The 22,499-nt window shown below is 47.9% G+C and overlaps 1 pseudogene across 1 annotated transcript; it reads left to right on the top strand.

Moving 5' to 3' along the window:
- The first annotated feature begins 687 nt into the window (after positions 1-687).
- LOC116539056 lies at positions 688-2,677 on the top strand (annotated as a pseudogene). The gene has a single exon (XR_004263904.1). The product of XR_004263904.1 is annotated as a zinc transporter ZIP1 pseudogene (transcript).
- The last annotated feature ends 19,822 nt before the right edge of the window (positions 2,678-22,499 follow it).

Here is a 22,499-nt window from a genome sequence, read left to right as displayed (position 1 = left end):
CTGGGAAAAAACTTCCATCTTTAGATTTAAAGAGCAGACCAAATGCCAAACAAGAAGAATTATAAAAGGCCCGTCCCTAAAGGCATCAAGATTTCTAAACTCCAAGGGTAATGAAAAAAAAAGTCTAAATCCTCCAGAAAGATGAAACGTAGTAACCAGGTGTTGAAGACCTCAGCGGGAATGCTAGAAGACAATGGAGCAAGGTCTTGAAACTTCTGAGGACAATCATCTTGAGATCTGATACAACAGTATCAGTTGCGGTCCAATCAGGAAAAGAGAAACCAGCAATGACACCCTGTTGGAACCGGAAGCTGGAAGATTTTCCATTCCTCCTGCTTTTCCATCTCCTCCCTGTGCCTCCTCTTGATAGACCCTAAAAGGAAGGCAGCTGGGAAATGTAGTATGTAGGCTCCCAGCCTCAGCGCTATGCAGCTGAGTTTAAAAGGGCAGCTATAGTGCGGAGTGATAACGAGTGAATACCAGAACATCAGCCAATTAATATTCAAGTGGGAGGGCAAATTTAAAGATATTTTTGGGTATGAAAAGACTTGGGGCTGGGCGAGGTGGCTCATGCCTGTAATCCCAGCACTTTGGGAGGCTGAGGCAGGCGGATCACTGAAGGTCAGGGGTACGAGACCAGCCTGGACAACATGGCACCATCTCTACTGAAAATACAAAAAAAGGTAGTGAGACCCTCGCGAGGTCTGAGAGTCACTGGAGCTACCAGAAGCACCATGGGGCCCTGGGGAGAGCCCGAACTCCTGGTGTGGCGCCCAGAGGCGGTAGCTTCAGAGCCTCCAGTGCTTGTGGGGCTGGAGGTGAAGTTGGGGGCCCTGGTGCTGCTGCTGGTGCTCAACCTTCTCTGCAGCCTGGTGCCCGTCTGTGTGCTGCGCAGGCCAGGAGCTAACCATGAAGCCTCAGCTTCCTGCCAGAAAGCCCTGAGCTTAGTAAGCTGTTTTGCGGGGGGCGTCTTTTTAGCCACCTGTCTCCTGGACCTGCTGCCTGACTACCTGGCTGCTATAGATGAGGCCCTGGTAGCCTTGCACGTGACACTCCAGTTCCCGCTGCAAGAGTTCATCCTGGCCATGGGCTTCTTCCTGGTCCTGGTGATGGAGCAAATCACATTGGCTTACAAGGAGCAGTCAGGGCCGCCACCTCTGGAGGAAACAAGGGCTCTGCTGGGAACAGTGAACGGTGGGCCGCAGCATTGGCATGATGGGCCAGGAGTTCCACAGGCGAGTGGGGCCCCAGCAACCCCCTCAGCCTTGCGTGCCTGTGTACTGGTCTTCTCCCTGGCCCTCCACTCTGTGTTTGAGGGGCTGGCAGTAGGCTGCAACGAGACCAGGCTCGGGCCATGGAGCTGTGCCTGGCTTTGCTGCTCTACAAGGGGATCCTGGCTGTCAGTCTGTCCCTCCGGCTTCTGCAGAGCCACCTTAGGGCACAGGTGGTAGCTGGCTGTGGGATCCTCTTCTCATGCATGACACCTCTAGGCATCGGGCTGGGTGCAGCTCTGGCAGAGTCGGCAGGACCTCTGCACCAGCTGGCCCAGTCTGTGCTAGAGGGCATGGCGGCTGGCACCTTTCTCTATATCACCTTTCTGGAAATCCTGCCCCAGGAGCTGGCCAGTTCTGAGCAAAGGATCCTCAAGGTCATTCTGCTCCTAGCAAGCTTTGCCCTGCTCACTGGCCTGCTCTTCATCCAAATCTAGGGGGCTTCAAGAGAGGGGCAGGGGAGATTGATGATCATGTACCCCTGTTCTCCCTTCCCTTCCCCAGTGTGTGGGGAATCTGAAGGAATGGAGAAGGGAAGTACTGAGGACCAAAAAGTTCTCTGGGAGCTAAAGATAGAGCCTTTGGGGCTATCTGACTAATGAGAGGGAAGTGGGCAGACAAGAGGCTGGCCCCAGTCCCAAGGAACAAAAGATGGTCAAGTTGGTAGAGACATGATTAGGGGACATTAGGATTGGGGAAGACACTTGACTGCTAGATTCAGAGGTTGGACACTATACATAAGGACAGGCTGACATGGGAGGCTGGAGATGGGCACCAGCTGCTGTGGGACAGGGGTATGGAGAGGTCATAAACCTAGAGTCAGTGTTCTTTTGGTCCTATCCCATTTCAGCACCCTGCCCTTGGAGTGGAACCCTCCTACTTTTCTTAGCTCCTACCCTCATATCTATCTCCCGCTTCCCGTCTCCCAGGGGACTAGTGCCAAATGGCCTCTCCCTGCCAATTTTGGTATCTTCTCTGACCTCTCCAATCTTGCTTACTCCTCTATTTTTAAAGTGCCAAACATCCCCTCCCTCTTTCTCAAAGCACAGTAATGTGGCACTGAGTCCCACCCAGCCCCTCAGTGAAGGGGGCCGTGTTCTTTATTTTGGTCCCAGATCCTGGGGTGGGGCAGAAATATTTGCTATGCTGGGGTAGGGGGAAGGTTGGAAAGCTGCAGCCACCTACTGCTGCTGTACCCTAGGAATATGGGACATGGACATGGTGCCCCATGCCCAGATGATAAACACTGAGCTGCCAAAACATTTTTTAAATATACTCGAGGAGCCCAAGGGGGAAGGGCAATGCCTACCCCCAGGGTTATTTTTTGGGAGGGAGGGCTGTGCATAGGGCCATATTCTTTAGAATCTATTTTATTAACTGACCTGTTTCCCAAATAAAAGATTTTTTTGTACAGGCAATTATCTTGCCTTAGAAAAGAATTAGCCGGGCATGGTGGCATACGCCTGTAATCCCAGCTACATGGGGGTCTAAGGCAAGATAATTGCCTGAACCTGGGAGGCGGGGGTTGCAGTGAGCTGAGACTGTGCCACTGCACTCCAGCCTGGGCATCAGAGTGAGACTGTGTCTCAGGAAAAGAAAGAAAAGAAAAGAAAAGAAAGAAAGAAAGAAAGAAAAGAAAGAAAGAAAGAAAGAGAGAGAGAGAGAGAGAGAGAAAGAAAGAAAGAAAGGAAGGAAGGAAGGAAGGAAGGAAGGAAGGAAGAAAGAAAGAAAAGAAAGAAAAGAAAGAAAAGAAAGAAAAGAAAGAAAGAAGGAAGGAAGGAAGGAAGGAAGGAAAAAGAAAGAAAATAAAAGACTTGGGACTGGGCCCAATGGTTCACACCTGTAATCCCAGCACTTTGGGAGGCCTAGGCAGACAGATCCCTTGAGGTCAGGAGTTCAAGAGCAGCCTGGGTAACATAGGGAGACTCTGTCTCTACAAAAAAAAATACAAAAATTAGCCAGGCGTGGTGGTGTGTGTTTGTAGTCCCAGCTATTCAGGAAGCTGAGGCTGGAGGATCACCTGAGCACAGGAGGTCGAGGTACAAGTGGGAAGTGATAGTGCCACTGCACTCCAGCCTGGGTGACAGTGTGAGACCCTGTTTCAAAAAAGAAAATAAATAAAGGTGTAAATAAAAGACTTGGGTCCCGCTGTGGTGGCTCATGCCTGCAATCCTGAAGGATCGCTTGAGCCCAGGAGTTAGAGACCAGCCTGGGCAACATAGGGAGACCCCATCTCTATATTCAAAATAAGACTTGGGAAGTTTAACATTTTCTGAAAGAATTCTTTGAGATGTTCTGTCAGATTCAGCAAAGACAGAGGTTCATGTCTGTGACGTCTCACATGAGGGAACCAGTGTCATGGGCACCCAGGGGAGGCAGGACATCCCGATCCAACTCTCTAGGGGTTTCCTGTGGAGATGCTTGAAGGGCAAGTGAGGGAACGGAGGGCAGTGAATGTGTAGAAAGGTGGTGTCTAAATGTAGTTTCATCAGAGGTTGGGATGGGGCAGAGGTACAGGGTCTTCCTTGGGAAAATTTGGATCCTGACCCCAGCACCTTCCCACATTTCCTTTTAGCAGAGCAGCACGGGCCTATGGTGTTTGAGACACCCTTCTCCTGGTAGCGGCCCCACCTGGGCCTTCTGTGCCCTCCTGGCCTCTGGCTTTTTGATACTCCCTTCCCAGCCGTCCTCCTGACCCTGTCCCATGCTCTCTCCCTCCATCCAAACCTGCTCTGGGCTCATGAGATCTAGATCATTTGCCAGTTAATTTGCACTTTCATAGGGATAATGGATTAACCAAAGGAACGAAGCACCAACTTTAGACTTTCAGGCTATTTATGGCCAGTGGAAGGGAGGGAGGGCTATTTCAGTACTTCTCAAATCATTCCAGAGAGGCTGCAATTTTTACACAAGCATTTCTAGGGAGGAGAGAACTGCAGGCTGGAAGAGCTGCAGCCTGGAAGGGTGGGGACAGTGCAGGCCCTCAGGACACCACCTGATAAACAATATCTTAAAAAGGATCTTTGAGAAAGTATGCTAAGGTACTTTAAAGATATCTTTAAAAGGCCTGGTAATAAAGACCTGGCCTCCCCAAATGCGCCAGGTCTTGTTAATTGCCCACCCACAGCCGGTCTTCGCTCCTTCCTTACTATCTGGATTAGTCTGCTCCGGCTGCCATAACAAAGGACCACACACCGGGGGGCTTAAACAACAGAGATGGATTTTCTCACAGTCTGGAGGCTGGAAATCTGAGATCAAGGTCTCGGCAGGGTTGATTCCTTCTGAGGCCTCTCTCCTTGGCTTGCACATGGCCGTCTTCTCACTGTGTCTTCACATGGTCTTTCCTGTATGCATGGGTCTGTGTCCTAATTTCCTCTTTTCATAAAGACACCACTCATAGTGAATTTGGGCCCAACCTAATGACCTCATTTTACCTTAATCACCTCTATAAAGGCCTTATCTCCAAATACAGTCACATTTTGACGTGCTGGTGGTTAGGAGTTTAATGTATGAATTTGGAGGGAATGCAAGTTAGCTCATAACATGAACAGGACTGAAATTGCATGCACGATAGCAGCATGCCAAGCTAAAAGCTTGGATTTCCCAGCCTCCCTTGCAGCTAGGGATGGTCATATGACACAGACGTGCCAACAAGGTATAGCTGGATTTCTTGGGTGGGATTTCTGGGAAAGCTCTTTATAAGAGAGGCTCATTCCTCTTGGGATCTCCCTTCTGCTTTTCTTCTTTATCCTGTGAGAAATTTGAATGTGATGGCTGGAGTTTCAGTGGCCATCTTATTAATAAGAGCATGGGGTGATCGTCACATCCTAAGAATGAAGGAGAAAAGTCTGGGTCTTTGGTGGCCTCATAGATCAGCCATACCAGCCCTGGCTGGCCCAGTTCTGGAATGATATTACAGGAGAAAAAGAAAAAAAAACCCTCCCTTGTTTAAGCCACTGGTTTTCAGGTTTGTGTTACTGCAGTTGAACATAATATCTAATTGTCAGGGCAATAAGTACTTTGATTTTTCAGTCCCAGAAACGTGTTCCCTGCAGCCTGACATGGCAATCTGCAGGATGGGGCCTGGCTGGAGGAGGAGCGGACTGGGTGAGTCTCTGGCACTGATGGAAAGGAGGCAGAGAGAGACACTGTACGCTGATGACTCTTGCTGAGAAATTGGCAGGCGGCGTTAGCCCCTCTGCGGATCTTGAAACAGACGGTGTTTGAAGTGAGGTGGGGATGCCATTCTGCGTCTTCTAAGAAGCACCTGAGGATAAAAGCTCTGGAAGCTGAGGTGTCTGTAAAAGTGACATGCCGAGAATCACTAAATGGCTGTGAAGGCTCCTCGGGTCCTTTATGTTCCCTCCGCATGGAGCAGAAGGCCCCTCTGCTTAGGCAGACGGTGTCCTACCCTCGAGGGTCACCGTGAGTGGCGTTTGTCTGGTGGGGTGTCACCAGTGGGGAGGGAGGGCTGTCACGCGGCGTGGAACACGTGGGCAAGCCTCTCCCCGGGCACGCACTCAACATACCAAATGAACCTGAAGCTGGGATTCGTACATGACAGCAGGGAGATAAGCAGGGAAGAAAAGGCGCGAGGGGGATGATGAATATTCTATTTGTGACATTTTTCCTGTATTCAGTCAAATAGAAGAAAGTGTTCAAATAACGAGCAGTCACTTTGGTGGCTACTGTGGCAGTTCCTTGGTAACGCGGCACTTAACTCACTCCCCTCTGAGGAGGAGCGGCCTCTCATGGGGTGCCGGGGGCAGATCACGGGGTGTGGCAGTGGGAACGGGATAGAGATCGTGGGAGAATGTTCCATGCCCAAGTCTGCCCTTGAGTTCCACTGTTGGGGATCCCTGAGCCTCTGTCATTCTGCTCTTCCTCTTGTGGAAGGAAAGAAAAAGAAGATGTTCTGTGCTGGGTGGGAGGAGTCAAAAAGGACCGGAGGGTTGTGAATCCCAGGGAGGGGTACACAGAGGCCCAGCCCTGTCCTGCCTCTCTCTGGCCTTGGGGTCTGGTTCACTGTTGCCACTCTGGTCCAGGGCTGCTGTAGGGCATGCTGGCAACAAGGCATGAATGCTGCCTGTGAGTTGAGTTGGGGTATTTGTCTTAGACTGGCTTCTCCAAGGGTTAAGCCCTAGACAAAGATTCCCATGCAAGGAGTTTATTTGGAATGGGAATGGGTGTGAGAAGGAAGGAAAGGAAGTCAATGCAGAATAGCCCTGCGAGCAGCTGGGACCCAGTCCCGCGGAGGCGCTGGAGGGGTGAGAAAGCTGGAGTATGTAGCCACCAACTCCTGTTCACTGTTGATGAAGGGTTACTCACAGAACGCCAACTTCGCAGGCCTCCAGCCTGCCCATTGGGCAACCTGAGCAGGCTCCTGTGGCCAGGAAATGCCCTCAGACAGAGCTGCGAGTGCCTCCAGTAAGATGCTTCTGCCTGGGCTCAGTCAGTGCCAAGTGCTTGGGCAGTGCCTTGCCTGGCTGTGCAGATAGGTGTGGGCCGAGTGAAGCTGTTGCAGTCAACTGTTTGCTCCCAGATCCATGCCTGCCCTTTCGCATGCTGCTTTGTCTCAACAGAGAACTCCATTTCCCAGCCCCCATGTCCTCTGCTTTCCTGGTATGCCTGTCCAATGGGAGACATGGATGGAAGTCAGGGGCCAGATGAGGGAAGAAGCCAGGGTAACTCTTCCCCATTGTCTCCACTGAGTGGCATCCATGCAGCAGCTGGGGCTCCTCTGTGGTGCCATCTTTTGCCAAGTGGCCTCAGCTTCTGGGCTGTATTTCTACCATCTCCTCCTTTTGTCCTTCTAGCTTGAAATGTGGTTGCGTGGTTGGGCTTGCCCTTTTGGACTTCTGTCATTGTCAGGAGAAGTGTTTCCTGCTGAAGAACTGAAACCCAGTGGCATTTTGTGGCCACCCATGTCTCTTTTTTGGCAATGATGACAGGAAGAGCCTGGCGCAGGTAGAAGACGGGTAGACTCTCTTTCTGTCAACTCCCATGCATGCTCCTATGAGTAGTACACTTACTCTGACTAAGATTCTGCTTGACATGTAAGAACAATAGTCTGTTTTTTGCTTTCTCTGTTGTTTTTCAAATGTCTGATGAGGAAAGTTCTGTGATGGGCAGTCTATCTTTATTCTGGTTAACCCACCCGGGCCATCATCAAATTCTAAAATGCGATGTGGGGCAGCTATGGGAATCTTCTGACACTCACTGAAAACAATATCCTATTGTCACCATGGACTAATACTCCCTGAAACAGTGTTCTGAAAACTGTGGTTCACCAAAGGCTTGCCTTGGGGTCATGTGGGGGCTTGTAAACATACAGATTCCTTGGCCATACTCCCAGATTTACTGACTCTGAATCTGGGGATCTGAAGTCAGACGAGGTGCCTTTTTTTTTTTTTGAGATGGGGTCTCTTTCTGTTGCCCAGGCTAGAGTGCAGTGGTGCGATCTCACTCACTGAAACCTCCACCTCTCAAGTTCAAGCGATGCTCCTGCCTCAGCCTCCCAAGTAGCTGGGACTACAGGTGCCCCCCACCATGCTCGGTTAATTTTTTGTTGTTATTGTTTGAGACAGAGTCTTGCTCTGTCACCCAGGCTGGAGTGCTATGGTGTGATCTCAGCTCACTACAACCTCTGCCTCATGGGTTCGAGCAATTCTCCTGCCTCAGCCTCCTGAGTAGCTGGGACTACAGGCGCCTGCCACCATGACTGACTAATTTTGTGTATTTTTAAATAGAGACAGAGTTTAATCTATTTGGTCAGGCTGGTTTCGAACTCCTGACCTCAGGTGATCCACCCACCTCGGCCTCCCAAAGTGCTGAAATTACAGACATCAGCCACTGTGCCAGGCCATGTCTAGCTAATTTTTGTATTATGAGTAGAGATGGGGTCTCACCATGTTGGCCAGGCTGCTCTTGAACTCTTAACCTCAAATGATCTGCCCACCTCGGCCTCCCCAAGTGTTGGGATTGCAGGCGTGAGCCACTGCATCTGGCTGGAGCTATGCTTTTAATGCACCACCCCCGCCCTCCCGCCCCTGCCCAGTAAATCTCAGGCACACTACACTTTGAGATCTACTCTTACTACATCATAATATTTGCTACTTAGCATTATGATTTCCTGGAAGAAATAAATCTAGAATTTTCTTTTTAAAACCTAAAAACACAGGTTATAAAAGGGGAGGGACACTGTTCTAGTTATCTCTTACTGCTGAAGAAGTCATCTTCAAGCTTAGTGGCATAACGTTAAGTATTATTTATTATTATTTCTCATGATTCTGTTGGTCAACAGAGCTTGGCTGGGTGGTTTGCCTGGGGTTTCTCAGGCAGTTGCAGTTAGAAGGCAGCTAGGGCTGAAGTCATCTGAAGGCTGAACTGGGTTGGACATGTGACGTGACTTCTTCCCTCACATGTTTGACACCTTTATGTCCTTCTCTCCAGGAGAGTAGCCTAGACTTTATTCATGGTGGCTTAGGGCTCCAAGAGGCAGGAAGTGAAAACCTCCAGTCCTCTTTAAGGTGAAGGGTGCAACTGACATAGCTCTTGTCTATGGAATTCTACTGGTCAAAGTAGTCATAGGCCATAGATTCAACAGGTAGAATAATAGATGCCATTCCTCAGTGGAGGAAGTGGCATGGTCACAGCTGGCTTCACAATTTGAGAGGACCACTGCAAAATAAAAATGAAGGGTCCCATGAGAAAACCAAAACCAAAACCAAACAGAAATAAATGCCATTCAAGGCACCATCTTAGTTGGTTTGTGCTGCTATAACAAAATATCTGAGAGTGCGTCATTTTTAAAGAACAGAAATTTGGTGGGGTGTGGTGGCTCACGCCTGTAATCCCAGCACTTTGGGAGGCCGAGGAGGGTTGATCACCTTAAGTCAGAAGTTTGAGACCAGCCTGGCCCACATGGCAAAATCCCATCTCCACTAAAAATACAAAAACTAGCCAGGCGTGGTTGCAGAAGCCTGTAGTCCCAGCTACTGGGGAGGCTGAGGCAGGAGAATCACTTGAAACTGGGAGACAGAGGTTGCAGTGAGCTGAGATTGCACCACTGCATTCCACCCTGGGCAACAAAGCAACACCCTACCACAAAAAAAAAAAAAAAAAAAAGAAAAAGAACAGAAATTTATTTCTCACAGTTCTGGAGGCTGAGAAGTTCAAGATCAAGATCAAGGTGCTGGCAAGTTTGATGACAGCCGCGTCTCTTCTTCCAAGATGATGCCTTATTGCTGCATCCTCACGTTGTGTCCTCACATGGTAGAAAGGACAGAAGGGGTGGAAAGGGGCAAACTCCCTCCATCGAGGCCCCCCCCAACTTTTTTTGAGATGGACCTTCGCTCTGTTGCCCAGGCTGGAGTACAATGGCACGATCTTGGCTCACTGCAACCATTGCCTCCTTGGTACAAGGGATTCTCATGCCTCAGCCTCCCGAGTAGTTGGGATTACAGGGGTGTACCACCACTACCGGCTAATTTTTGTATTTTTAGTAGAGACAGGGTTTCACCATGTTGGCCAGGCTGGTCTTGAACTCCTGGTCTCATGTGATCTGCAAGCCCTTTTATAAGGGCACCTGATCCCATTTATGAGGGCAGAGCCCTGAAGACTCAATCACCTCCCAAAGGCCCTACCCCTCAATACTGTTGCATTGGGGGTTAAGTTTCAACATGAATTTTGGAGGGGACAAAAATATTCAAACCACAGCAGGCACTGGAATATAAAGCTTTTTCCTTTCTCCCATGTGCTCTCTCTCTTGACTTATGGTGTTTATTTGCTATTTAATGTGCTTCTAAGTAAAGAAAAATTAAAATTGTAAATTATTAACATGAATGTACCATTTATCTATATATTGTGCAATGTCAGTTTTAAATGCAAATATAAGAGCATTTAACTAGTATGCAGAATCACTGAAATTACACAATTTGTGTTTCGGAGCTCATACATGCATATGTATTTTGTTTTTACCCGAACAGTGGAAACTGTTTTATTTGACTTCTTGCTATGCTTGCATTCTACCAAGACTCTGCCTTCAGCTTACTGACGAGTCAGAAAGGACTGGAAGGAAAACAGGCTATGGGCTGCCTTATCTTTCCCTTTCCTTCAGTGTCACTGTTTTTAGTGTAAGAGGTTGGCTAAGACACGGAAGTAACACAAGAAAAAATATGAGAGGCTGCCTTGGTCATTTGTGTTTTTTTCAAATGCCATCATTGCCTTCCGTTTTTTGTATCAGAATCAAGTACTGTTTCAAATGGAAAGTGTGGCTTCTCAGGGCTGTCAGCTCCCCACTTCCTCCGTCGTAGATATAAAATGCTTACCTTGTACTGGCATCGAATCTCGCTGAACTCCGATGCATTGTGGGTTCACCAGAATTCTGTACTCAGGGGGCATCATCAACACCATATGCTAATGGAGCCACAAAAAACTCAGACACACATATCGTCTGTATCTCCTCTACTCATGCACATGCTCTGTTGTTCCATCAGATTTCAGTTACAAAGCACAGGCTCAAACATTAAATGATTAAGAATTTCAAGATGAAGACAACAGAGCATTAAACCCAAGTGAGGCCATTCTGATCACAGGGTCCTGTGTGACTGCTTGGGTTGTGTGCCCATGAAGGTGGCCTTGGGCATCTATTGACACAGCAGTATGCTGGTAAATGTTTAACAACTACATGACTGGGGAAAAAAACCCGAAGCAAAAACAAAACCCTGATTGGTAGTATTTTCTAGCATGGCTGATCTCAAGCTATCAACAGGATGTCACCAAATGCAGAGTTAGAAAGAATGCATACAATTGGCTTTGGAGGGCAGACCCGTGGCTGCTCCAGAACGCGGTGGGTGGGAAGGCCTCCAGTACAAGGTGGGAAGGAATTGATGGCAGCCACTTTGAGTGACAAGCTGGCACATACAACGACACTAAAAAAGAGAGAGCTGTCCATGTAAGTGCGTATATGTACAGAATGAAAAAAGATTGAAATGATATATACTAAAATGTTAACAGTGATTATTTCTTGATCATAGGATTAAAGGTGACAATAATAAAATAATTATTTTTGCTTATCTGTAGTAGCTACATTTTCTAAGATAGATATGCTTTGCTTCTGTAATAAAAAATAATAAAAAAGCATCTACAGAATGTCTCGAAAAAGTTAGTACAATCTTTAAAGCGTAGGTTTTGGTAGCAGTGCAAGTCTGTAATAGTTGCTACATGCCATGAATAATTTACAAATTAAATTGATTTTAAAGCACAGTTAAAATAAATTTGATAAGATGGGGCACAGTTATGTTCTTTCTTATCATTCACATTTGTACATTTTATAGTCAATGAAGAGTGACAGCCACTATTTAGAATTCCAGCAAAGAGCAACCATAACTATTTGTCACCTGCTCAGCATCTAAACAATGGCCTGATTGTTCACCTGCCTGGCCTCGGCAGGAGCAAGGGGAACCAGAATCCACACTAAATAAACAAGTTTATGACCACCAAGGCAGAGAGGAGGAAAGGATGGTCTCTTTGGAGAACTGAGGAGAACAGTAGGAGGGACTTGAAATATGTCAGCGAGGCATAAGGGGAGGGGAGAATGAAGAGGGAGGGTGTGTCAGCATGTATCAGAATCTCAGCATCGGGGCCATGAAATGGAGTTTCATAAAGATGAGGAGATGGGAAACATTTCATACCAAAAAGAAGAAACAAAGCAATGAAGGTGGGAGGGAAGAACCCAAAGGACAATTCCCAGAGAGACCCCTTGGAGTTACGAGTCCTTTAATGAGTTTGTGCCCTGTGTCCATGTGAATGTGGAATGATCATATGATAGGTCAGGGATTTCTAATGATCCTGGGGGTGGGTGGGGAATGCAATATTCTCACAAAATGATCTGTGCTCCACAAGAGACCTAATTGATGCCTCTAGCTTCCTCTATCCAAAGTTCTCCAAATAAGGCCCTCAGTGGGGGAGGAGCTCTCCTCTTGTTTGTTTGCAGAGAGAAATATTAAGAGGCTGTTTGACTCATCTATGCTGCATTCGGTGAAACACCAGGGACCGGCCGGGCTTCTCGAACTAATACGCCTACGAATCACCCAGGGATCTTGTTAAGATGCAGATTCGGGTTCTGCAGGTCCAGGGTGGGACTGGATAATTTGCATTTCTAACAAGCCCCAGGTGACGCTGAGGCAGCTGATCAGCCCAATCTATAGCCCACAGTTAGTAGCAGGGTCACAGAGGGCAAAATGGCTTGATAGGACTGCAGTCCTCTTGTAGGGTTGGGTTCTAATAAACCCCAGGCCCTGGAGGTTGCATCCTCCCGTTGCTGCTGGCTTTTGCAACGGGGCCGGCTGTTGATCAGGAGGAAGCAGCCAGGGCCATTTCCCCATGTCCCTTCTTCCTGTTTGGGTATTCGGTTTCTCTCCCGCCTGCTCTCAGCTTTGCCTCCCTCCGTCTTCCCTTCTCTGCATGCCTTCCTCTTTGCAACAGCCTCGTCATTATTGCAGGAGATTTATTTTTAGAGTCAAGGCCACAGAGTTGCAGATTCTGCAAGGCCTAAAACAAATCGACAAACGGAAAGTGTTTGTCTTTGAAGCGGTGTGAATGAAGGGCCTGCTAGCGGGCCTGTCAATAAGCTCTTATCTTGGCTTGTTTTCTGAGTCGCCCACATGGGCTGGCTTTTTCTCCCCCTCCCAGATCAGAAAGGAGGTTGAAACACAAGAAGCAACTGAAATCTAATCTTTCCCCTGTGAGATCTTGCCAAATTCCACTTTTAGTTGACCACCACGACAGAGGTGGCAAGTCCCAGAAAAGGGGTAAATAAAAGACAAAGTTGGGCCATGCCTTGGCCCCAAATTTCCCGTCGAGGGGTCCAGGTCAAAGAGCAATGTTTATAAAAATGAGTATGAGGTTCTGAGGTTGCAGATGGAAATGATGGAGGTTGTCGGAATTTTCTTCCTTGTTCACAGAGTTTCTAACTGGGGACTTGGTGAAGTACATATAAGAAATCGCCCTGCTGGGTGATGGCAGTTGTATAAGAGCCTTTCCAAGCCTTGTCCTTGGGAACTGCAGGGCAAGGATGCCAGAATAGAGGCTCGGACAACTCGCATTCATCCTCCCAAAGGCCCAACCAGTAAAGTTAGCACTAATTCTTTCTTCGGGGTTCTGGGCTGGGTCTCCCCACCTCTCTCTGTGCTCATCTTAGGTGGTAACTACCTCTTCGCTGTTGGGTTCTTCCAAACCTAAGGGACCCCAGGGACCAGGCCAAAACCACCTTTCCATTACCGGGGCATCCTCTGTGCCAGGCTGTATGCCATGCACACTCTAGTAAGAGGAAAAAGAATCCTAAGAGAGCATTTATTGAGCACTTACCATGCACCAAGTGCTATGCTAAGTATTTGTGTGTGAATTTAATGAACTCACTTACTTCTTGCAACAATGCCTACAGGTAAGTACTGTACCCATTTTACAGATGAGGAAACAGAGGCTGAGCTGGTTCATTCTAATTTATGGACTCCTGATTGTGCATGCTTTGGACTGGGGATGCAGAGGTAAATCAGTGTGCTTCTTCTACCCCTTTTCCCCTGCCACACCCAATTTCCCAACTCAAGATCCTGGGTTCCTGGTTTTCATGTTGTCTGTATTCGTGGGCCTGACCTGAGAGTCCCAGACATCAGTGGCTAGTTAGATGTAGAGTTCTTGGGGGGCTAGTGAGGTGTGTGAGGTGGGGTTGGAAGTAGTTTTAAAGGCTTTCCTTTTTAAAAGAGTCTAAGCCTGCTGCCTTGGAAAAGCCACCCCTACCCCTCACGTCCAATTTCCTCCTCATGTGTGAGAAGGTGATTACTCCTACAATGAAATCGTGAAGCTGCTGGAGGTACCCACATCTGTTTGTTCCCCCCATATTTCCTGAGCATTTTACAATGTACCAAGCTCAGTTCTGGGCAAGAGGCTTGAGTAGTGAACAAAGCAGCAAAGGTCCCTGTCCTCAGGATGCTTCCACTCTAGTGGGGAAGCCAGGCAAAAGGAAGTAAGTGAATGAATGTCTCCTATAACTTTCATAGAGAGATGTCAAATTGAACAAAGAGAGTGTGTGGGAGGCCATTTAAGACAAGGTAGTCAGGGAAGGGCTTTTGAGTAGAAAACCGAACAAGGAGAGGCAGATGGGGAAGAAAGAGGTGCATAGGACGGCGGGGAAAGCCAATGACAGGGCCTTGAGGCTGGACCATGCTTGGAGGGTTCAGCAAAAAGGCCAATGTGGCTGGATCAGAGGGTGTCAAATACGGAGAGAGGTAGAGGTGGATACGGGGTCTAATTGATAGGCAGGGCCAGGTCAGGAAGGTCTTGTGGACCATGGTGGGGAATTTGGAGGTTTTTGTTTTTGTTTTTGTTTGAAACAAGGTTTCACTCTTGTCCCCCAGACTGGAGTGCAATGGCATGATCTCGGCTCACTGCAACTTCTGCTTCTCAGATGACTCTCCTGCCTCAGCCTCCCAAGTAGCTGGGACTATAGGCACACACTACTGCACCCGGCTAATTTTTGTATTTTTTGTAGAGGTGGGGTTTTGCCATGTTGCCCAGGTTGGTCTGGAACTCCTAGGCTCAAGCGATCCACCTGCCTCGGCTTCCTAAAGTGCTGTGATTACAGGTATGACTCACTGCGCCGAGCCTGGATGTTTTTCTTGAGTCACATCTTTGATGGGCATCACTCACCTGGAGAGTGTGTATTAAGTGTCTGTTACAGTCCCTCCTCAGATGCTCTGAACCCGAAGGTCTGCAGAGCTGGGGAAGTACATAATGAGTTGCGTTATGCACTTTATGCATGCATTATGCACTAGTGATTTCTGGGTTGGAGGGTCCTGGACCACACTTGGAGGAACTGAACTTTGGTCTCTGGGTATCAGTGACTCTTAGCTTCCTAAGTCTTTCTGCTTGAGGGCATTCTGTGATTGGCTGCCTGTGGGGCAGGCCTGGAGCTTTAGGGGAGTTAACGTCCCTTAAGCAATGACCATCAAAGAGTTGATGGAGAAATAGTGAGCTTCTTTGCCCTTGGTGGGCCAACTCAGAAATCTGTTCCGCTGTCTCTCAGAAGTGCGCGGTGGCATTGTGTTCCAGTTGCTCACTGAAGCACAGTTGTTCCAGCTCCTTGCCTGATGGTAACCAGCTCAAACACTCACCGTTCATTGGCCTTTCTCCTCTCCCCCTCGCTTTCTCATTTCCTTACTGGTGCTTCCTGGGCTTACCTCCCAAATAAGCCACTGACACCCAAATCTTATCACTGGGTCTACTTTTAGGGGAACCCAAAGGAAGGAACTTCGTCTGAAAGATGGAGGAATCCCCTCTCTCACAAGTGACTGCATAAACTAGTTGTCCAGGCATCTTGTAGATAGCAGATGGGGTCACTGACTGGGGAGAGGGGCAGAAATAGTAATTGGAGAAGCCACAGGATAATATGGCCCCTCCACAGCCCTATAAGAGGAGGACTGGCAGTGCCAGCACCATTGCATCCAGCACAAGGACAAAGTGGTCCTCAGGAATATGTCCACAAAGAAGAAATAAAACAGTTTGCAGAGAGAGAATTGAACATAATATCAGCTCCAGAAGCACTGGGAGTTGCTCTGTTTGGTTCACTCCTGTGAAGCCAGACCTGGCATATGGTAGGTGCTCAACTGTATTTGTTGAATGAATGAAGAAAGCAAAGGAAAACAGTAAAAAACCAGGATGAGAAGCTATTGATGGTCTCCACTCCCTCACCCGGCCCTCCTGAATCTGCTTGGTCAGCTTCCCTTTGGATAAGCATCTTTTTGGTCATCTCCATCCAACATTTCCTGTCCCACATAAGCTAGTTTGTCCCATGCAACCAAAAGAACTTTTTTTTTTTTTTTCCCGCTCTGTCACCCAGGCTGGAGTGCAGTGGAGCAATCTTGGCTTACTGCAACCTCTGCTTCCTGGGTCGAAACAATTCTCCTGCCTCAGCCTCCTGAGTAGCTGGGATTACAGGTATGTGCCACCATGCCCGGATAACTTTTTTTGTTTTGTATCTTTTGTATTTTTAGTAGAGATGGGGTTTCACCATGTTGGCCAGGCTGGTCTCGAACTACTGACCTTGTGATTCACCCACCTTGGCTTCCCAAAGTGTTGGGATTACAGGCGTGAGCCACTGTGTGCGGCCCAAAAAAACTTTAAGACAATAGACACTGAAGACTGGTAGGGCTACTTTGGTCCTGCCATACCCGTTTTTCCAGCTTCCTAGTTTCCCTGCTAGACTGCATTTCCCAACCTTCCTTGAAGTTAGGTGAGGGCCATGTGACTGAGTTCTAGCTTATGGAAAGTAGGTAGAAGTGATGTGCCTGAAACAAAAAATCTTCCATTTAGGATCCTCTATTTTCTATTTATCTTCTACTTTGACTTTGGAAGCCACATATTGAAGTTGGTACCACTATTTGCCACTGGATGGAAGAAGCCTGAAGACTGGGTCCCTGAATCACCACATAGAAGGTTGTTGCTGGAATGCCCCATTGGGATGTGAAGTGAGAAAGAAATAAGCCTTTTGTACATTCCATTAAGCCCCTAAATCCAGGAGATTTAGGGGATGATTGTTCCAGCTCCTTGCCTGTCCCAAGTAACTGAAGGACCTTGTATCTCTAGCACAGTTTGTTGGCATGAAAGGCAGTGGGAGAGATTCCCTGGGCAAAGGAGCAGCCTCCATCCAGGAAGCATCTTTGAGGCATTGTCTGTGATGCTGATGGAAAATAGGAGGCCTCCACTCTGTACCCCACAGTACTTCTAGGATTTCTCAAGGAGTCTTTGAAAACAAAAACAATGAATTCTGCCACAGATCGTCGGGTAGTGCCAGTTCCAGGGAACCCAGTGTGAACTGAGCCCCCTGGAAGTGGGCAGCTGCGGTGGCCTCAATCCCTTTACTGAACCAAGTGATGGTTTGGAATAGAAAAGAATTTGCAGTTTTATTTTTCACCGGTCCTTACCCTGAGACAGATGGTCACGATGCCAAAATCTTACATTATTTATGAGGCTGTGCAATGTTGGACAAAGGACTGGCCTGGCGCTTTGGAGCCCTGAATTCTAGTTCCAGATCTGGGCCACATGGGCAGGTCCTGTTCTCTTCTCTCAGCCTGCTCCTTGGTTTATAAAGTGAAGACCATGGTGTGGTGGGTTGAGGGGGAGGCGGGCAGGGGGAAATGTGTGGAACAGATAATTTTTAACGTGCCTTCCAAGTCTAATAGCCTATAATTCAGTATGTGCATGCCTGAAAGAAGGAGGGTAGATGCATTTTTAAAATGAAGTGGAAGCGGAGCTGATGTGGTCTGTGCGCCAGAACTGAAATCTCTGGGTTGTCTCTCTTCTCCTCCCCATCCCACCCCTACCCCCGCCCCAGAGCTGAAAGCAGCCACCCAGACGCGGCAGTAAGTATCCGTCAAGTCTGTCTTTCAGGTTCCTGGGGGACGCCCAGCACACTGGAAGGGAAGGGTTGCCATAGGAGAGAGAAGAAGGCGAGAGCCAAACGTGGAGCTGCCATGTCTGTGACCTGGGCTGACCACCGCTGCAGAAGGCCAAACCGGGAGACCTGGCGCAGGGCCAGAGCTGTCACCGTCTGGGCATCTGAGCCCAGGGAGCCCCCGAGGTCAGCTGTCTCCCCAGAGTGGAGAGCAGCCAATTTTTACTGTCTCAGCTGCCAGCTGCCGCCAAATCACAGCAAAGAATATAAGGTACCCAAGACCGCCCGTATTGCCACTCCTGCTTCTCTGACTGAAGCCAAGGCCAGGGGCCCTGGCACACCGCACTGCTATCAGCAAACTCTGGCAGGGGGTTTTAACCATTTGGGGGCTGCACACGCCTTTGGCATCTGATGAAGGCTACCGACCCCTTCTCAGGATGATGTATTTAATTGCGTAAAATAGCATGACAGAGGAAACCAATTATCTATTGAAATGCAGTTATGCAAATATTAAAAAGCAACTTTGGGATGCAGTAATATGTGTGCTTCTTTATTAATGCATTAAGTAACAAGATTTAGTGGAGGGTCTGGTAACTCCGATCCTTTCATACAAAGACTAGCAAGGAGTGTAAGCAATCTTTAGAGACAGCAGCAGCAGCTCTGATGTGCTGGGAAGATATCTGTGGTTTCTATTGGTGACAGTCACAGGTGCTGCTGTTGCTACCACAGTTTGTTGCCTACATTCATCATGGAAGGAAGTGCTTGATCTTAGAGGTTAGTGAAACTGAAGATGTAAATGTTTTCTCCTGTTCAAGTTCATAGACCCTTGAATACTATGCACAGACCCCTGGAAGGGGATGGCTGCTAGGAGACAGGAATGTGCTGGGGTGTAGCTGGGGACACCGAGCTGCTTAGCAGTTTTTTCCTCATCTGTCAGCGGGACAGGTTGAACTAGATCAGGGTTGGCTAATCTGAGCAAAGTGCTGCCTCCTCGCCACTCCCCTGGCTGTGGTAAACATCGCTAATTGATCATGGCCAGCTCCTCAAGGAGCCCAGAGACCCGCAGAACACTTCTCAGCCCAGTGCTTCAGGCAGCCACCACTAAACGATTGTAGCTGGCACCAAAATGAAACTGATTTGCCATTCTAGGGCTGGAAGCTCTCTAAGGCCCATTTCAGCCCTGACATGATATGATTACCCGTGATTAAAATATGCTCCCTGCCCTCAAGGAACTTCTGAACTGGTGAGCGTCTTAAAGGTCGGTGCAGAGTGAGGGGGAGCGGTGCACCTCGACACAGTTCCTCACCAGGCAGTCATTTCACAGTCAGGGCATCGATTTTACTTTTCAACTTGTAATTTCCACCTCCTGGATTCCATTATCACTCGCTCAATATATGACGATTCGCCATTTCTCTGGCCACCGCTCTGAGACTCATGCATTGCTGAGCATAAGCAGAAGACATTGCCTAAAATGCATCACTACCTGGAAGTAATGATTGGGTTTTAACACAGTCATGACCTTGATGGTTCTATATATAAGCAATCATTCCACCTTCCTCCTTCCCAGTCACGTGGGCTGCCCAGAAGGGATTCAGAATTAACCCCATGTGCTCAAGCCAAAACCCTGGGTTACCCCAACCTCTCTCGTACAGGCTCCTTCCCTTCTGTGGGAAATACCCAGCAGCTGGAGGCTGCTGCTCCTGCCTTATGTTTCAGATATGCTGCCATTAACAGATTCTTTGGAAAAGACCCAAATCTGTCCATCCATAGCTGCTGGAAACACTTCTTTATCAACACAATGAGGAGGTACGATGTAGTGGCAAAAGTTTTAAGCCACAGATTCTCAGAGCGTGGACTCTGCCCCACAGCATCAGCAGCGCTTGAACATTTGTTAGAAAAGCAAAATCTTTTTTTTTTCTTTTTATTGCATTTTAGGTTTTGGGGTACATGTGAAGAACATGCAAGATTGTTGCATAGGTACACACATGGCAGTGTGATTTGCTACCTTCCTCCCCTTCACCTATATCTGGCATTTCTCCCCATGCTATCTCTTCCCAACTCCCCACACCCCGCTGTCCCTCCCCTATTTCCCCCCCGACAGACCCCAGTGTGTGATGCTCCCCTCCCTGTGTCCATGTGTTCTCATTGTTCAACACCCACCTATGAGTGAGAACATGCGGTGTTTGATTTTCTGCTCTTGTGCCAGTTTGCTGAGAATGATGGCTTCCAGGTTCATCCATGTCCCTACAAAGGACATGAACTCATCGTTTTTGATGGCTGCATAATATTCCATGGTTTATATGTGCCACATTTTCCCTGTCCAGTGTATCAGCGATGGGCATTTGGGTTGGTTCCATGTCTTTGCTATTGTGAACAGTGCTGCAATGAACATTCGTGTGCATGTGTCCTTATAGCAGAATGACTTCTAATCCTTTGGATATATACCCAGTAATGGGATTGCTGGGTCAAATGGAATTTCTATTTCTAGGTCCTTGAGGAATCGCCACACTGTCTTCCACAATAATTGAACTAATTTACACTCCCACCAACAGTGCAAATTCTTTTAACCAAGCCCTCCAGGGGATTCCAGTGCATTCAAGCTCGAGAACCACCACTTTAGGCTAAGACTTAGAACCCTTGGCTTGAGACCCAACTTGACCACACCTGTACCCATATGTTCATCTTGTGCAGCCTCAGCCATTTCCTCTGTAAAATGGGAGCAAGAATGCCTGCCTCCCTGGCCTCACAGAAGATTGCTTGATTCACTGGAGCAGTGACTGTGAGAACAGTTTGCAAAGCCCAACACCAGGCTAGTGATTATTATTAATAGCAGTCATTCCACGGCAGTTGCAGGACATTGGTGGGTGGTGGGGGAGAGTTAGGAACAAAGGGGATATTTGATTTTAAGCTGAGGGACTTGAACTCCACTCTGGCTGGAGGGCACAGGGAGATCATTGTTTGCTGGTCTCCATAGCTGGGAGACTCCCTCCTCTCTCTGCAGGGCTTGCGTGGCTGAGATTATGTCATCACCCCTCACAGACTGGCTTCCTGAGGACTTGACTCCCCCACCTGAAAGTCACAGGCGTCTAAATCCACCCCCAGGCCTTTCTCCAGCCACTGGTGTTAACAAAATTTCTAATTCCAGGTTGATTAAAATTCCTGGGTGTGAGCCACCCTGGGAGAGGGGGATTACAGGGCAGCAGTCATGGCAGGGGAGACCAAGTGACAAAACAAGTGGGTCTGTTTTCACCCCCAGCTGCCCACTTTGGTGTATAAATGCAAAGACCACAATGATGGACTCTTGGCAGGTGAGCCGGCAGATGGGATGAGCTTACCTTCCTAGTTTAGCAGACCAGGTGGTCTGTCAACCTCAGATCAAAGCAAACAGAAGGCGGAAGAGGGAACAGCTGGCAGAGAAGCCCAGCAAGTCCAGAAGGCCGGTCCTTAGAGCAGAACTAGGAACCAACCCGTCTGTAGCCCGCTTTGGGCAGGAGCAGAGAGATACCCATCTAATCTTCCTGCTTCACTACAAGAGCTTAGATAAACTCAGATATACTTAGGGGACCTACTCAACAATCTGACCAAGTGGGGACTATTATTATCCCCATTTTATAGATGAGGAAGTTGAAGCTCAGAGAATTAAATGACTTGCCCACATGACAGAGCTGGGATTGAAACCCAGGAGTCTGGCTCCAGAGCCCCTGTTCTTAACTGTGACACTAAATGACCTCCCCACCAACCCATCAGAGGGATTCTGTGATTTCTTAGGAGCTGAAGTATTTTCCTCTGAAGAATTCCATCTTAAATCCATGTTCTGTCCCCAGGGAAGGACTTGTAAAGTTTGGTTGAGATGAAAGGAATCAGAAAATAGAAAATAAAGGTTAACCGTACAAATAATAAAAAAAAATGCCTAATACAAAGAAAAAAAAAAAAAAAACCCGAACCACACTCCAACCAAATTATAAGGAGAGCCAGACTGAGGACAACAATATGGTTGGGGGCCAGGCGAGGTGGTTTACAACTTTAATCCCAGCACTTTGGGAGGATGAGGCAGGCGGATCGCTTGAGGCCTGGAATTCGAGATCAGCCTGGACAACAAGGTGAAACCCCGTCTCTACTAAAAATACAAAAATTAGTCAGGCATGGTGGTGCACACCTGTAGTTCCCAGCTACTCAAGAGGCTGAGGTGGGGGCATTGCTTGAGCCCAGGAGGCTGAGGCTGCAGTGAGCCAAGATCGTGCCACTGCACTCCAGCATGGGCAACAGAGTGAGGCACTGTCTAAAAAAAATATATATATATATATATTTATATAATAAAATATGTATTTATGTATATTAGGCTGGGCACCGTGTCTCACACCTGTAATCCCAGCACTTTGGGAGGCCGAGGTGGGTGGATCACCTGAGGTCAGGAGTTCAAGACCAGCCTGACCAACATGTCCAAACCCCGTCTCTACTAAATATAAAAAGTTAGCTGGGTGTGGTGGCACATGCCTGTAATCTCAGCTACTCAGGAGGCTGAGGCAGGAGAATCGCTTGAACCTGGAAGGTGGAGGTTGCAGTGAGCTGAGATTTCACCATAGCACTCCAGCCTGAGCAACAAGAGTGAACCTCCATCTCAAAAAATATATATATATTTATGTATATTATATATGATATTTATGTATATTTTATTTATGTATATTATAGATTTATATAGTATATATTTATGTGTTGTATATATTACATATTATATATTTATGGATATTTTATGTATATGTTTTATATATATATATATA

The sequence above is a fragment of the Sapajus apella genome, unplaced genomic scaffold, assembly GCF_009761245.1.
Source record: "Sapajus apella isolate SASKATOON/1434 unplaced genomic scaffold, GSC_monkey_1.0 scaffold125, whole genome shotgun sequence".
Classification (NCBI taxonomy): Eukaryota; Metazoa; Chordata; class Mammalia; order Primates; family Cebidae; genus Sapajus; species Sapajus apella.
This window is presented reverse-complemented; position numbering and strand designations above follow the sequence as displayed.